General features: G+C 48.5%; 1 pseudogene; it reads left to right on the top strand.

Moving 5' to 3' along the window:
• The first annotated feature begins 5,528 nt into the window (after nucleotides 1-5,528).
• LOC140918010 (zona pellucida sperm-binding protein 3-like) lies at nucleotides 5,529-11,715 on the top strand (annotated as a pseudogene).
• The last annotated feature ends 3,828 nt before the right edge of the window (nucleotides 11,716-15,543 follow it).

Genomic DNA, 15,543 nt, shown 5'->3' with positions numbered 1-15,543 from the left:
GTCTAGCCTGTTGGGTGTATGCGCAGTGGAGAGGCAGGGTAGTAGAGAGCATAGTGGATGGGGCCTCAGGAGACCTGGGTTCAAGTAGAGCCAGGGGTCTACTGCTGCTTTGCTGGTCCACCTTTGGAAAGTCCTGTGCCTCAGTTTCCCCACCTATAAAATGGGGACAATGATACTGCCCTCCCTTGTAAAATGCTTTGAGATCTACTGATGAAAAGTGCTGAGTATAATTATTACAACCATCTTTCAATTTGTGAGCTTCCAGAAAAGGCACAGGAGTAAAATGAGTCCAATGAAACTCTGATTACGACAATACCTTAATCACGTTACCCATCAAGTCCACAGAACCAGACAGAGATTATACAGACAAACAACAGCAAAGTGGGAACTATAATGACAAGACAATACAGAAGTGAGGATTTCACATCCCAGCTATTGATAAGTGAGTTCTTGCCAGACAGGATGCTATCAAACTAAGTTTCCTTTTACATTTTCTAGGCACTTCCCTTTCTCTGGAGGTGATAGGAACTATCAGGACAGGATTGTATTCCTAACAGCCGAATAGCACCTTATTTCAGTGTGACTAGTTTGGAATGTGAGGATGTGACCGTTCGCTTCCCAGCTTATGGCTGCCTCTGCTGCTTAGCCAAAGGCCTTAGCCTAAGAACAGGGCCTCAGACTGTCACAGTAAGAGAAGGCCCTTACACCAGCAGACAGTGATTTTGATTCTTTCTTTTATACCTCTATCACTAGCCAAGTGATAAGAATACACCTAAATTCTTAGAGTATAGGTCTTTACAGACAGGCCTGAATATCTATATCCTAACACCCTTAACCGGGCCAGACCTTGCACATGAGTGCAGCATGTTGGGTGCTAAGTACTCCTGGGGACCTGGCCTTCCTCTAGGTACCTGAACAGGAGCTGAGCTCTGCACAAAGTCTGGCCTTAATGAGGCTCAAACAGCTGGTAGATGCGGTGCTAGTCCCTCTGAGCTGCTGCCATTTTGTCTGGTCTCTGTTAGAGTCACTGGCCAAATGTGGCCAGGGCCATCGATGCTGGAACTAGGGGTGCTGGGGTTTATTTGGTTCAGTGGCTCTCAGGCCCTCCCCTGCACTATACAAATTGTTCCAGTGTCCCTGGCCAATGGTGCAAAAATTCAAAAGTCTGGGTGTCTGAGACTGTCCTAAGATCCTCAGCAGAGGCAGCTGCTGCGCCACCTGTGAGAACATGTGGGGGTGGAGAGTGGCAAGAGCTGCTGCTGAGAGTCCTTTGCCTGCTGGAGGAGCAGCAGGCTCCAAGGGCCATCTGTCTGGCTACATCTGGGAAGCACCCTCTGCCCAGGAAGAGTACAGCTTATTGAGGGACTCCTGTGCATCCCGTGCAGTATGGGGCCCCAACACGTCCCAGTGCACTCCCAGTGCAGTCATTGTAGTGATGCATCATGGTGTTGCACTGCTCTGTCAAGGTGTTCAGGCACAGGTCATGATGGCATCTGCCCATTGCCACAGTCCTGGGACATGGGAGAGTGAGTGGTGCCTGGGAAGTATCACTAGAGGAGGTCAGGAACTGGAACTTCCATTCCGTGGGGAACTCTGAAACTTCCAACCTCTGTTCTAAGCTAGAACACAAGGAAATTTCCCACAACGAGAATTCCAGAAAATGTCTTTCTCTGGAACCAATGAAATATCTCATTTCTATCCTGTTGAGTCAATGTGCTTTGACTCCAGTGCGTTTAAAATATTAATCAAAACAAAACACTTTAACTTCTTGTTGAAATCGTTTCCATGAAACAGATTTCAGTGAAACTGCATGTTTTGATGGAAAACTGTTCTGTCAGGTTTTTTTCCAACCAGCTCTTAAGTACCATCACCTGGGTCAAACTGGGCTGATGGGCTCTGAGTTCTTGCAGATGTGGCTCTCAAGGCTTCCTTGAATGCTATTATTAGTGGTTGTAAATGACACCTTCATCTCCAGCCATCCTGTGAAAATTAAGACCTCTACTCTCCAGCTGGCCCTGTGGATCACCTATAGTCCCTTGGCTTCAAATCCTGCTAAGTTCAAAAGGGGAGGGGAAGAACACCAAGAGCAGCCAGATGGTGTATTGATCTCTGTACTCTCTACAATAGAGTAACTCTTCAAACTATACAGCAGGGAAATAGCTTCATGCCCTGCCTTAGCTGTAGACAAGCTTGATTGCTAAACCTCACTGACAGGTTTCAGAGTAACAGCCATGTTAGTCTGTATTTGCAAAAAGAAAAGGAGTACTTGTGGCACCTTAGAGACTAACCAATTTATTTGAACATAAGATTTCGTGAGCTACAGCTCACTTCATCGGATGCATACTGTGGAAAGTACAGAAGATCTCTTTATACACACAAACCATGAAAAAATGGGTGTTTACCACTACAAAAGGTTTTCTCTCCCCCCACCCCACTCTCCTGCTGGTAATAGCTTATGTAAAATGATCACTCTCCTTACAATGTGTATGATAATCAAGGTGGGCCATTTCCAGCACAAATCCAGGGTTTAACAAGAATGTTGGGGGGGGGGGGGGAGGAAAAAACAAGGGGAAATAGGTTACCTTGCATAATAACTTAGCCATTCCCAGTTTCTATTCAAGCCTAAGTTAATTGTATCCAATTTGCAAATGAATTCCAATTCAACAGTCTCTTGCTGGAGTCTGGTTTTGAAGTTTTTCTGTTGTAATATCGCAACTTTCATGTCTGTAATCGCGTGACCAGAGAGATTGAAGTGTTCTCCGACTGGTTTATGAATGTTATAATTCTTGACATCTGATTTGTGTCCATTTATTCTTTTACGTAGAGACTGTGCAGTTTGACCAATGTACATGGCAGAGGGGCATTGGTGGCACATGATCGCATATATCACATTGGTGGATGTGCAGGTGAATGAGCCTCTGATAGTGTGGCTGATGTTATTAGGCCCTGTGATGGTGTCCCCTGAATAGATATGTGGGCACAATTGGCAACGGGCTTTGTTGCAAGGATAGGTTCCTGGGTTAGTTGTTCTGTTGTGTGGTATGTGGTTGCTGGTGAGTATTTGCTTCAGGTTGGGGGGCTGTCTGTAGGCAAGGACTGGCCTGTCTCCCAAGATTTGTGAGAGTGTTGGGTCATCCTTCAGGATAGGTTGTAGATCCTTAATAATGCGTTGGAGGGGTTTTAGTTGGGGGCTGAAGGTGACAGCTAGTGGTGTTCTGTTATTTCCTTTGTTAAGCCTGTCCTGTAGTAGGTGACTTCTGGGAACTCTTCTGACTCTATCAATCTGTTTCTTCACTTCCACAGGTGGGTATTGTAGTTGTAAGAATGCTTGATAGAGATCTTGTACGTGTTTGTCTCTGTCTGAGGGGTTGGAGCAAATGCAGTTGTATCGCAGAGCTTGGCTGTAGACAATGGATCGTGTGGTGTGGTCAGGGTGAAAGCTGGAGGCATGTAGGTAGGAATAGCGGTCAGTAGGTTTCTGGTATAGGGTGGTGTTTATGTGACCATCGTTTATTAGCACTGTAGTGTCCAGGAAGTGGATCTCTTGTGTGGACTGGACCAGGCTGAGGTTGATGGTGGGATGGAAATTGTTGAAATCATGGTGGAATTCCTCAAGGGCTTCTTTTCCATGGGTCCAGATGATGAAGATGTCATCAATATAGCGCAAGTAGAGTAGGGGCGTTAGGGGACGAGAGCTGAGGAAGCGTTGTTCTAAGTCAGCCGTAAAAATGTTGGTATACTGTGGGGCCATGCGGGTACCCATAGCAGTGCCGCTGATTTGAAGGTGTACATTGTCCCCAAATGTAAAATAGTTATGGGTAAGGACAAAGTCACAAAGTTCAGCCACCAGGTTAGCCGTGACATTATCGGGGATAGTGTTCTTGATGGCTTGTAGTCCATCTTTGTGTGGCATGTTGGTGTAGAGGGCTTCTACGTCCATAGTGGCCAGGATGGTGTTTTCAGGAAGATCACTGATGGATTGTAGTTTCCTCAGGAAGTCAGTGGTGTCTCGAAGATAGCTGGGAGTGCTGGGAGTGTAGGGCCTGAGGAGGGAGTCTACATAGCCAGACAATCCTGCTGTCAGGGTGCCAATGCCTGAGATGATGGGGCGCCCAGGATTTCCAGGTTTATGGATCTTGGCTAGTAGATAGAATATCCCAGGTCGGGGTTCCAGGGGTATGTCTGTGCGGATTTGATCTTGTTCTTTTTCAGGGAGTTTCTTGAGCAAATGCTGTAGTTTCTTTTGGTAACTCTCAGTGGGATCAGAGGGTAATGGCTTGTAGAAAGTGGTGTTGGAGAGCTGCCGAGCAGCCTCTTGTTCATATTCCGACCTATTCATGATGACAACAGCACTTCCTTTGTCAGCATTTTTGATTATGATGTCAGAGTTGTTTCTTGAGGCTGTGGATGGCATTGTGTTCTGCACAGCTAAGGTTCTTGTTAAACCCTGGATTTGTGCTGGAAATGGCCCACCTTGATTATCATACACATTGTAAGGAGAGTGATCGCTTTAGATAAGCTATTACCAGCAGGAGAGTGGGATGGGGGGAGAGAAAACCTTTTGTAGTGGTAAACACCCATTTTTTCATGGTTTGTGTGTATAAAAAGATCTTCTATACTTTCCACAGTATGCATCCGATGAAGTGAGCTGTAGCTCACGAAAGCTTATACTCAAATAAATTGGTTAATCTCTAAGGTGCCACAAGTACTCCTTTTCTTTTTGCGAAACCTCACTGAGAGGCCAATAGGGCCCCTTAGTCAACTGAATTGTCTGTCTCACAGCTGTCACTCGCAAAAGCTAGTCAAGTAACTCCAAGAAATGGTAGGGAAGCTGTGGCACCCAGAGCTTGTCTCCCATTACGGCTAGGGTGCCCAATGTCCTTCCAGAGCTAAGAGCACAGCTGCTGTCTGGTGCCTGTAGCCCTGTGAGGCACGGTGTAGGGCTTTAGGTTTCAGGAATTGGAGGTACCATTCTGACTGTACCTCCTGTACCTTTGGGGCCTAGGTGCTCTGCCTTGTGACAGATAAAAGACTAGGCCCTGCTGCCAGCTCTAGGGGGTTGGAGACAGCTTGTAAACCATATTTAATTTGATGGGCCTTGATCTTATTAAAGGTCACTACAGTTAGCCAAAGGCATATTTGGCTGAACAGATTTAACAAAAAATCTCTCTTAGGGTGAAGCCACCCTAAGAGAAACCCATGCTCTACAATGCCCAAACTGCACACTGCTGGGAGCTAGTAACCTTTGGCCAAGGGGTGGGCTTGGCTGCACTGTTGAGAAGAGGCTGCTCCTGGGGCCTCTCTTGTGGACCAGAATGCAGTTGTCCTGTCCCAGTAGTACAGAGCTTTCTTCTGAGCTTTGGTGCTGCTGACAGGGGAAGGGCCACTACCAAGCTCTATAGTCTAATAATCAGTGATGAAGCCAAGCTTTGGCTGTCTTCTGTGCTGCCCATGGGGAGGGTGGGTGCAGGGGGAAGAATGTTGCTTCTATTGAACTGTAGAAGTCTTGCCAGCTTCATCCTGTTAACATGGTATTAACCGCCCCACTGTCTGCCTCTCCTCAGATGATCCCAGATTACCTGGTCTACAGCACAAGCCTGCCCTACAGCTCCACCCCTGCCAGCAACCCAACAATCCTGAGAACGAGTCCAGCTGTGATCCCTATTGAGTGTCACTATCCCAGGTGACAAGTATCAGGGGGCTACAACAGTGGTACCCTCAACTCACCTAACAATATTTTTAATCTATCCAACCACACACTTAGCCCGGTGGAAGAGTCTGTCCTATTTCGGGGACTCTCTTTCTGCCCCACCACCCCCACGAACATGCTACAGTTCTGCGGTGATCTGGAAGCCTACTTTCGTCGTCTCCGATGTAAGGAATATTTTCAACACACCACTGAACAGTGCACTGACCCACAGGAACCCTCCTACCAACACTACAAGAAGAAGAATTCTGCATGGACGCCTCCTGACGGTTGACATGACAGACTGGACTTCTACACAGAGTGCTTCCACAGACGTGCACAGACTGAAATTGTGAACAAACAGCATCACTTGCCCCATAACTTCAACCGTACAGAACGCAACGCCATCCACAGCCTCAGAAACAACTCTGACATTATAATCAAAGGGGCTGACAAAAGAGGTGCTGTAGTCATAATGAACAGGTCGGATTATGAATAGAGGCTGCCAGGCAACTCTCCAACACCACATTCTACAGGCCACTGTCCTCTGACCCCACTGAGGAGTACCAAAAGAAACTACACCATCTGCTCAAGAAACTCCCTGCTACAGCACGGGAACAAATTTACACGGACACACCCCCAGAGCCCCGATTAGGGGTATTCTATCTGCTACCCAAGATTCATAAACCTGAAAATCCTGGACGCCCCATCATCTCAGGCATCAGCACTCTTACAGCAGGATTATCTGGCTATTTGGACTCTCTCCTCAGACCCTACGCTACCAGCACTCCTAGCTATCTTTTAGACACGACCGACTTCCTGAGGAAACTACAATGCATTGGTGATCTTCCTGAAAACACCCTCCTGGCCACCATGGATGTAGAAGCTCTTTATACCAATATTCCACGTGAGGATGGACTACAAGCTGTCAAGAACAGTATCCCTGATGAGGCCAAGGCACACCTGGTGGTTGAGCTTTGTAACTTTGTCCTCACCCACAACCATTTCAGATTTGGGGACAACTTATACCTTCAAGTCAGCGGTACTGCTATGGGTACCCACATGGCCCCACAGTATGCCAACATCTGTATGGCTGACTTAGAGCAACGCTTCCTCAGCTCTTGTCCCCTAGCGCCCCTCCTCTACTTGCACTACATTGATGACATCTTCATCATATGAACCCATGGGAAGGAGGCCCTTGAAGAATTCCACCTGGATTTCAACAATTTCCATCCCACCATCAATCTCAGCCTGGACCAGTCCACACAAGAGATCCACTTCTTGGACACTACAGTGCAAATAAGTGATGGTCACATAAACACCACCCAATACCGGAAACCTACTGACCGCTATACTTACCTACATGCCTCCAGCTTCCATCCAAGACACATCACACGATCTATTGTCTACAGCCAAGCCCTAAGATAAAACCGAATTTTCTCCAATAGCTCAGACAGAGACAAACACCTACAAGATCTTTATCAAGCATTCTTAAAACTACAATACCCACCTAGGGAGGTGAGAAAACAGAGATGGGTACCCAGAAATCACCTACTACAGGACAGGCCCCACAAGGAAAATAATAGAACACCACTGGCCATCATGTACAGCCCCCAGCTAAAACCTCTCCAGCACATTATCAACGATCTACAACCTATCCTGGAAACAATCCCTCACTCTCACAGACCTTGGGAGACAGGCCAGTCCTTGCTTACAGACAGCCCCCCAACCTGAAGCAAATACTCACCAGCAACTACACACCACACCACAGAAACACTAACTCAGGAATCAATCCCTGTAGCAAATCTCGTTGCCTATTCTGTCCCCATATCTACTCTAATGACAGGTTTCAGAGTAACAGCCGTGTTAGTCTGTATTTGCAAAACGAAAAGGAGGACTTGTTGCACCTTAGAGACTAACCAATTTATTTGAGCATAAGCGTTCGTGAGCTACAGCTCACTTCATCGGATGCATCCGATGTAGCTGTAGCTCACGAAAGCTTATGCTCAAATAAATTGGTTAGTCTCTAAGGTGCCACAAGTACTCCTTTTCTTTTTCTATCTACTCCAGTGACACCATCAGAGGACCCAACCACATCAGCCACACCATCAGAGGCTCATTCACCTGCATGTCTACTAATGTGATATATGCCATCATGTGCCAGCAATGCCCCTCTGCCATGTACATTGGCCAAACTGGACAGTCCCTACGTAAAAGAATAAATGAACACAAATCGGACATCAGGAATGGTAACAAACAAAAGCCAGTTGTAGAACTCTTCAATCTTCCTGGACATTCTATAACAGATTTGAAAGTAGCTACTCTTGAACAAAAAACTTCAGAAACAGACTTCAAAGAGAAACAGCAGAACTAAATAAAATTCATTTGCAAATTTAACACTATTAATTTGGGCTTCAATAGGGACTGGGAGTGGCTGGCTCATTACAGAAACAGCTTTGCGTCTCCTGGAATTGACACTTGCTCATCTATTGTTGGGAGTGGATTACATCCACTCTGATCAAATTGGCCCTGTCAACACTGGTTCTCCACTTGTGAGGTAACTCCCTTCTCTTCATGTGTCAGTATATTTATGTCTGCATCTGAAGAAGTGAGGTTTTTAGCCACGAAAGCTTATGCTCAAATAAATCTGTTAGTCTTTAAGGTGCCACCGGACTCCTTGTTGTTTTTTATCCCAGGTGGGTGACTGAGATGCTGTCATAACCATACAGCTAAGGGTAGCTTAGAATTCCTCCTTACTTGTAAGGGGTTAAGAAGCTCAAATAACCTGGTTGGCACCTGACCAAAAGGACCAATGGGGAAAGGCTTTGTTTTGGTGTGTTCTTTTGGGAAGCAGAGAAGCATCAGGTAGGAAAACTCCTTCTCCTAAAACCATCCTAAAAGCCTCTCATATTACAAAAATTGTAAGTAAAAGGCAGGCAAGGCATGTTAGATTATCTTTTGTTCTGCTTGTGAATTTTTCCTTTGCTGGAGGGAGGTTTATTCCTGTTTTTTGTAACTTGAAAACTAAGCCTAGAGGAACTTCTGCTGTGTTTTTGAATCTTTTGTTACCGTGTAAAGTTATTTTCCATCCTGATTTTACACAGGTGATTTTTACCTTTTTTTTAAAAAATAAAATCCTTCTTTTGAGAACCTGACTGATTTCTCTATTGTCTTAAGACCCAGGGGTTTGGGTCTGTGATCACTTTGTAACCAATTGGTTAGGATATTATTCTCAAGCATCCCCAGGAAAGGGGATGTAAGGGCTTGGGGGGATATTTTGGGGGAATAGGAACTCCAAGTGGTCCTTTCTCTGATTCTTTGTTAAATCACTTGGTGGTGGCAGGGTACCCTCCAAGGGCAAAGAATTTGTGCCTTGGGAAGTTTTAACCTAAGCTGGTAGAAATAAGCTTAGGGGGTCTTTCATGCAGGTCCCCACATCTGTACCCTAGAGTTCAGAGTGGGGAGGGAACCCTGACAGATTCTCTGTCCCTATCGCTTGCGTCCAGTCCCTGTCCTAGGAGCAGGTTCAGCATCTGAGGTTTCCTCCTCTCCCAGGAAGGACAATGTGAGCAGTAGAGCCATCAAGCTGACATGGGTTCCCTTCAGCTCTACCCTGTCTGCGGAGGAGAGGCTGGATTTCTCCCTGCACCTGATGAATGGTAGGTGCAAGTTTACTTAAGAAAAGGAAGCACTATTCACTCTGATAGCACAACCACTTCCACTAGGGATGGACTGCAGCGGCAGCTGCCACACTCTAAATCTCCCAAGGTTTGAGTATTTCTGAATGGCAGAGCAATGATGTGCTTGCAGCAGGAACTTCTCTCCCAAGAAGAATAATTCCTTTCCCATGGTATACTAGTGCAGGGTTCTCAAACACGCGGCCCGTGGGGTTATTTTCTGTGGTTCGCCAGCCCCCCCTTCTCTCTCTGCTGCACCCCGCACAGCTCCTGCACCCCACCCCCTGCCCTGAGCCGCCTGCCGCACCCTGCACCCTGACCCCCTGCCCTGAGCCCCCTGATGCACCCTGCACCCCTCCTGCACCCCAACCCCCTGCCCTAAGCCCCCTGCCACACCCTGCACCCCTCCTGCACCCCCTGGGGGAAGGGAGGGGGTGGAGTTGGGGTGGGGATTTCAGGGAAGGGGTTGGAATGGGGGCAGGGAAGGGGTGGGAAGAGGCGGGGCAGGGGCAGGGCCTCACAGAAGGGGTGGAGTGGGGGAGGGGCCAGGGCAGTGGGGGGTGGTGGTCAGTGGTGCGGCCCTCAGGCCAATGTACTCGTCCTCATATGGCCCTCATGGTCATTTGAGTTTGAGATCCCTGTACTAGTGTCTAGGCCCTTCCCTAGCTGATTTATACTGTCCCTTGGACAGTCAGGGCCTCATAAAGCACCCAGCACCTTTGAAATTCTTCATGGTGAACTTGCCTTGCAGATGACTGGAGCACTGAGAGACCCTCCAATGGATTCCAGCTTGGGGAGGTCATGCATATCCAAGCTGATGTTAGCACCGGGAACCATGTGGCTTTGAGGCTCTTTGTGGACAGCCGTGTGGCTACCCTGAGCCCAGACAGGGACTCCTCTCCCAGCTATGCTGTCATTGACTTTAATGGGTAAGAGCTGGGGCGTCCCTTCTAGGGGATATTTACCGATGTAGCTGGTAAAGAACTATGCTTGGTTAGCACCTCATTGACCATGACTCTTGTGTCTAGCTGCCTGTTGGATGGGAAATCAGATGATTTCCCATCTCAGCCTTCGTATCCCCTAGGCCCAGGCAGGACATGCTGAAATTCATGGTGGATGCGTTCAGGTTTGCAGGAGACACCAGCAATTTGGTGAGATGCCTTTATCCCTCTCCTGAGTCTGCTAATCTGATCAGAGCAAGGCAAAACTTTTTTTCAGCCAAGACTTCTTTGCTGAAAATGTGAACTTGGGCTAACAAATAATTCAGTGAACAAAAACTATAAAATAAAAACATTTGGTTCTGACACTTTCAAAATAACTTTTATTCAAAACAACTTTGTTTAAATCTTAGTGTTTTTATAAAGTAAAAACTTCAAATGAAACAACTCACTTTGGGTCAAGTGAAATACTTTGTTTGACCCAATCCAAAATTTTTTTAACTTGGTTCACTGGCCAAACCAACTAGCACAGCTGTAATGCTGGCTAAACAGATTTATTGTAACTAACCTCTGGGATGATCCCCATGCTTTCACTCCCTCTTCAGATCTACATCACCTGACATTTGAAGGTCACCTCAGCTGACCAAGCTCCAGATCCTTTGAACAAGGCTTGTTCCTTCTACAAAGCCGGCAATTTGTGAGTAGCTGGAGTAAAACATAAAGAAGGGGGAAATGGACCCAGAGAACAATTCTCACTCTAGCTCATGCTCTGTTCCAGCTGGTCTCCAGTGGAAGGCGCCAGAAACATCTGCAGCTGCTGTGAGACTGGGAACTGTGGACAACTTGGACAGTCCAGGAGAGTGAACACTCTGGACAGCTGGCCGGGAAGGCGCTTCCAGAGAGAGATGCCTTCTAGGAATCGTGAACTGTCTAATGCACTGTGTTTACTGAATGGGGTGGCCATGTCTTCCAGTTGAGATGGTATCATTCAGACTGTCAACAGCAGTTATCCCAAATCCAGGGTTGAGAGGAAGGACTGGACTGGGACTTGGGGAGAAGCTAGGAGTCAGGATCAGGCCCTCATCTGACCCTGGGTGAGTCATGCAGTCTCTGTACCTCCTTCCCCTCCATCTATAAAAGAAACTCTTATTAACCCTGCTCTCCCAGGAGCTGAGGACTAGTGGCCTAAAGAAAATGAGCACCATAAAGTCATTCCACTCAGACCTGGGCGTTTTACTAATCTTCATTCACATCTCATCTCTATCCAGATGGGTCTTCAGTATCAGGATCTGAGGCCGATGTTGCAGTCGGACCACTGTTCATCCTTGACCAAGCTCAAGGCTTGTGGGGTCCCTCAGAAGGCCAAGTGGCAGCACTGAAGATGTCATTGCAGGGTATGGAGGCCATTAACTGATGGGAGAAGTGGGTAGAAAGCTCCTTGCTCATGCTCTAAACTAACTTCTTTTCTCTACAGGTGCAGCAGAGGGGCCCAGCTTGATGGTGGGCTAGCAGTGGTGGCAGCAGCCTTGACTGTGGCCTTAGTTGCCCTGGGATTCTGTCTTGTGTACAAAAAATGCAGCCGTCCTAATTCCTGAGCTGTCCTGTAACAGCAGCTCTGCAATAAAGAGAACTCAACTGTAGTCTGGCTAACGTGTCTCTCCTTACTGCAGACACTGGGTCAGGGAGGGACAGAACTGGTGGATGCAACTTGGCAACAAGGCAAACAACTGCTGCTGGGATTGAAGGCTGAAGGATTCTGGCTGTGCACTAGGACACATGTGAATACACTAGTCCTTTCTATCTCTCTGGGATGTCCAGCTGACAGCTAAATGTCTACAGTAACTTCTAAAAGACATGGTTGGGTCCCTCTTAATTCCCCTCTTGACAGAACTAGCTCTGCTTGTGGACAGGTGCTATTGTCATGCAGCCCTTCTGTCCCTCCGAGGACTCCTTCTGAGTTGTTTTGTGGTGGGTGCTGTGTACTGACCTACCTTATCTAACTCCTCATTCTAAACCAGGGGTGGGCAAACTATGGTTCATGGGCCACATCCGGCCTGCTAACTGATTTTATCTGGCCCTCGAGCTCCTGCTGGGGAGAGGGATCTGGGGCTTGCCCCACTCCTGCGCTCCAGTCGGGGAGTGGGGTTGGGGGGGCGCTCTGCACAGCTCCCGGAAGCAGCGGCATGTTCCCTCTATTGCTCCTATGTGTAGGGGCAGCCAGGGGCCTCCACACACTGCCCCCACCACAAGCAGCTCCCGTTGGCTGGGAACTGCGGCCACTGGGGAGCTGCTGGGGAGGCACTTGCAGATGGGGCAGCATGTAGAGTCACCTGGCTGAGCTTCCGCATGGGAGCTGGAGTGGGAACATGGCGCTGCTTCTGGAAGCTGCTTCATAGAATCACAGGGTTGGAAGGGACCTCAGGAGGTCATCTAGTCCAACCCCCTGCTCAAAGCAGGACCAATCCCCAATTTTTGCCCCAGATCCCTAAATGGCCCCCTCAAGGATTGAACTCACAACCCTGGGTTTAGCAGGCCAATGCTCAAACCACTGAGCTATCCCTCCCCCAGGTAAGCGCCACCTGGAGACTTCCCCCCTCACTCCCTCCTGGGCCCCAACCCACTGCCCCAGCCCTGATCCCCCTCCTGCCCTCCAAACCCAACTATCCCAACCTCCCTGCACCCCCAGCCAGAACCCTCATCCCCTCCCAACCCCCTGCCCCAGCCCAGAGCCCCCTTCTGCACCCTGAAACTCCTAATTTCTGGCCCCATCTCAGAGCCTGCACCCCAAGCCAGAGCCCCCCTTTCACCCACAACCCCAATTTCGTGAGCGTTCATGGCCCACTATACAATTTCCATATCCAGATGTGGCCCTCGGGCCAAAAGGTTTGCCCACCCCGTTCTAAACCAATGCCTGCCAGACAGCTATGGGCAGGGCAATGGGACCTTGTGGTCAGTGACCTGAAGCTGGAATAGCACTCACTGACTGGGGCTCCTTAGGCAGCCCTGTTGGAGCACTCAGGCTTGCAGTCCTGCTGCCACCGGCTGTTCCCCCATAAAAGCTACCTGCTCTCATATCTGCTTCTGAAACAGCGCTGTGCTCTGCTCTAGCAAAAGCAGCCCTCAAGACCCAATGTGGGCTCCCACTGCTCAGGGCCGGCTCCAGGCACCAACTTTCCAAGCAGCTGCTTGGGGCGGCATCAGAATGGGGCGGCCGTCCGTGTCCTGCGGCGGCAATTTAGCGACAGCTCTGCCCCTCTTCCCACCACGGCGGCTTTTGGCGGTAGCTCCGCTGCTGTTGGGGTGGCAGCAATTTGGCAGTGACTGCTTGGGGTGGCAAAATTGGTAGAGTCGCCTGCCCCTGCCTCTGCTCTCCTCACCATTAGCAGCCTTGCCTCAAGAACCTCTTCCTATACACCCAGTTGTTCACGTGGCTGCAGGTGTGTGTTGCAGGCAGCCAGGTACAACACTCTCTGATGCAAGCCTTCCTAAATATGGAAGCCTTCTTTTAAAGTTGATTCTAATGAGGGGATGACTTGTACTTACAAATGAAAGCAAACAACTGAAGCGTGGATGCTGCTAATGAACTGCTGCATCGGTTTGCAACTATTGTTCCCTACTATGGCTAATATCTGATCTGGCTCCAGGCAGTGATACCATCTCAATCTCAGTTGTTTATTGACCTAGAGTCCTAGTCCCCATGAGGTGTGAAGAGATGCTGGTGCTCTTGGGTGATAGCATAGCAGTTTCACAGGTAGGGTGCAGGCTGTCTATTTAAGACAGTTAACATCACACAGGACACTTCATGGTGTCAACTGTAACCTGCTCAGGGAAGAAAAGCCACACGTACTTATACAGTTCATACCACCAGCCATCTGTAGTGCTGGGCCAGTGGAAAATCAAGACTGAATATTTTTGGTCAGATCAGGGGGCTGCAGGAATCCATTGGCTCTCCCATACCACCTGGATGCTGCACTAGGTGGCACTTCCAGTCGTGATTCTGCTGATTCTTTCACTGTGGGGAGTGCAGGGTAGAAATTGCTGGGTTAGCAGTGCATGCTAGGTCCAGTTCATATAACGATGCATCTTCTGGGCACAGCAACACCCTCTGGCCCTCTCCACTAAATGAGACTATGCTCACCCTGAACATGGAATGTCTCCAGCAGGCTTTGGATTTTATGATTGGGGTCAGTCCTTGGTTGATTGGCTGAGATGTCACCAATAGGAACTTGGACAGTGCTTGATGGAAGATAGCAGACAGGGCTGAGGCAGTTTTAAGGGCTGCTGCAACTGGTTCTAGCTGTGATCTAATTAAGTGACTTTTTTGGGGGGTGACTAATGATGCCTAGTCTGTCCCCAGACCTTTTCACTTTTCAGATGTGGAAACTACATGTAATGTCCCCATGCACCCCCCTGTGAGGAGTCCTTCAGCTGGCCCTTAGATCTTCTTGGCCTCCTCTAGGGAGAGGAAGAGGCTTTCTGGGGAAAGGCTTCTAAGTCATTGGACCCTTGTACTATTGGCTGAGACCAGTGCATGCGGTGTGAACATAAGGCTGATTTTTGGCATTGATTAAAATGGGTAGATCTAACCTGGCTTCCATTATCCATAAGGGTTTGGCCCTGAGGTGGAGACTAGCCCATCTCCCATAAAGTCAGTTCCCCAACTATACTCTGAACTGATCTCTCCTTTTCCCTGTGCCCATCTTCACAAGCTGTTCTGACAGCACCTGGCCCTGCAAGGGCATGGTTACTTCAGAAGCTGTACTGCTCTCAAGCAGTCACAATGACAGAGAGCAGCATGTGCAGCTGGCTTGATGGAGCTGCTTACATGTCACTTCCAGTATGTTGCTAAGGTAGCAGCTTTCTCTGGGGCCATGGCTGGGACATTGGGGCCCTTCAGTGAAAAGTATGAGCTGCTTGAGTTAAGGCTCCCAACTGCGTTACACTGTCAAAAGGCTGCTGCTGTTGAGAGCAGTTTGCAGCTTAGGGTTGTCCCAGCCCATGAGCCTCACAACAAGGAAATGAGACCACTCCTGCATCTACTCATGGAACTCAGCTGAGCTCAGCACTCCTACTTCATTTCTGTCCAAAGCCAGCCTTGGAACGAGGTTTTAAGGATGACCCAAGTGGTGTGAGGTGACAAAGGGAGCCGTCTGCCCCAGTTATTTAGCCTAGAGTGGTGGTAACGGAAGGCACCTTCTGTAACTTATGGTTTTGTCACTAAATTCAAAGAAAAACGTGCAGG

This window comes from Lepidochelys kempii, chromosome 10 (assembly GCF_965140265.1).
Source record: "Lepidochelys kempii isolate rLepKem1 chromosome 10, rLepKem1.hap2, whole genome shotgun sequence".
Taxonomy (NCBI): domain Eukaryota; kingdom Metazoa; phylum Chordata; order Testudines; family Cheloniidae; genus Lepidochelys; species Lepidochelys kempii.
This window is presented reverse-complemented; position numbering and strand designations above follow the sequence as displayed.